Source organism: Cnephaeus nilssonii (genome assembly GCF_951640355.1).
Source record: "Cnephaeus nilssonii genome assembly, chromosome: 5".
NCBI lineage: Eukaryota > Metazoa > Chordata > Mammalia > Chiroptera > Vespertilionidae > Cnephaeus > Cnephaeus nilssonii.
The window spans coordinates 47,964,523-47,966,269 of record NC_137076.1 but is presented as its reverse complement, the minus strand read 5'-3'; the positions used below and the strand labels follow the sequence as shown (position 1 = coordinate 47,966,269).

The following is a 1,747-nucleotide window of genomic DNA, read 5'->3' as shown; positions in this document are numbered from 1 at the left end:
GGTATATTAGGCAAAGCCTGATCATTTGCATGTGGCTAATAAGAATACTGCCTAGAATAATCAAAGTAAATAAAATAGGCTAATGCCGTGGTCGGCAAACTGCGGCTCGCGAGCCACATGCGGCTCTTTGGCCCCTTGAGTGTGGCTCTCCCACAAAATACCACGGCTTGGGCGAGTCTGTTTTGAAGAAGTGGCGTTAGAAGAAGTTTAAGTTTTAAAAAATTTGGCTCTCAAAAGAAATTTCAATCGTTGTACTGTTGATATTGGGCTCTGTTGACTAATGAGTTTGCCGACCACTGGGCTAATGGAACAGTTCTCATTCACGAAGCCAAAAATAAGCCAGGGCAGCTGGGGTGGTCCTTGGGGAAATGACTGAAGCAGGCAGAAACCTGACTGTGCAACCTAGCCGTGTACTTCCAGTTCCTTTTCCCCTTTGCCTGGCAACCGAGGTACCATCCAGACCCCTGGTCTCTTACCATCCTTTTATCCTGTTGACAGTAAGTTGCCCAGAAGTCGCCCTCTAAAGCCTTGGCTTCTTTAGCCTCCCTCCTTCTGCCTCACTCCTTGGCATTTCCAAGGGACTCCTAAAAAGTGACAGTCACTGGGGCTTTTTTTTTATTTTTGGCTCCTTTGTTTGTTTTATTTTATTTTATTTTTATTTAAATTCTTTATTGTTGGAAGAAACAAGAGTGCGGCGTGAACATGGGGAAGCAAAAGAAAACAAGGAAGTATGCGACCATGAAGCGAATGCTTAGTCTCAGAGATCAGAGGCTTAAAGAAAAGGATAGATTAAAACCTAAAAAGAAAGAAAAGAAAGATCCCAGAGCACTCAAAGAAAGAGAAGTCCCCCAACACCCCTCCTGCTTATTCTTTCAATATAACACACAGCTAGAACCACCTTACCACATCCTGGTTGATACCAACTTTATCAACTTTTCCATTAAGGCCAAACTGGACTTAGTGCAGTCAATGATGGATTGTCTCTATGCCAAGTGTATCCCTTGTATAACTGACTGTGTAATGGCTGAAATTGAGAAATTGGGGCAGAAGTATCAAGTGGCTCTAAGGATTGCCAAGGATCCGAGATTTGAACGATTACCATGTACACACAAAGGAACCTATGCAGATGACTGCTTAGTACAGAGAGTAACTTAGCACAAGTGTTATATTGTGGCCACAGTTGACCGGGACCTTAAACAAAGAATCAGGAAGATCCCTGGAGTTCCCGTCATGTACATTTCTAACCATAGGTACAACATTGAGCGGATGCCAGAAGATTATGGAGCCCCTTGGTTCTAATACTTAAAAGACAAAGTTTCTCTGCTTTCCTTCCAACAACTTTCTCTGTTGCAGGTTTATTAAACATGCTACAACATGTGTTATTGCTCCACTCACACATTTGCTGTTATGAGCTGAGAAAGTTAAATACACTTACTTTTTGGTGGTGTTTTGAAAATGATACTGATGTTGTTTTGAAAATGATATTTTGTGTCATTTAAAATTTTGTTACATCTTTTTATCAATCAGATGACTGCTCACAACTTCAAAAAAAATTCTTTATTGTTGAAAGTATTACATAAGTCTCCTTTTCCCCCAATGACTTCTCCCCGACCACCCCCACCCCCAGCACATGCCCTTATCTCCCCGCCCCCCATCTGTGTCCAGTGGTTATGCTCATATGCATGCATACAAGTCCTTTGGTTCATCTCTTACCCCCTCACCCCCCACCTTCCTTCATAGGTTGGAA

General features: G+C 42.4%; 1 pseudogene across 1 annotated transcript; it reads left to right on the top strand.

The window, feature by feature from the left end:
• The first annotated feature begins 682 nt into the window (after positions 1-682).
• LOC307099137 (rRNA-processing protein FCF1 homolog) lies at positions 683-1,541 on the top strand (annotated as a pseudogene). Its single transcript has one exon. The product of its transcript is annotated as an rRNA-processing protein FCF1 homolog (transcript).
• The last annotated feature ends 206 nt before the right edge of the window (positions 1,542-1,747 follow it).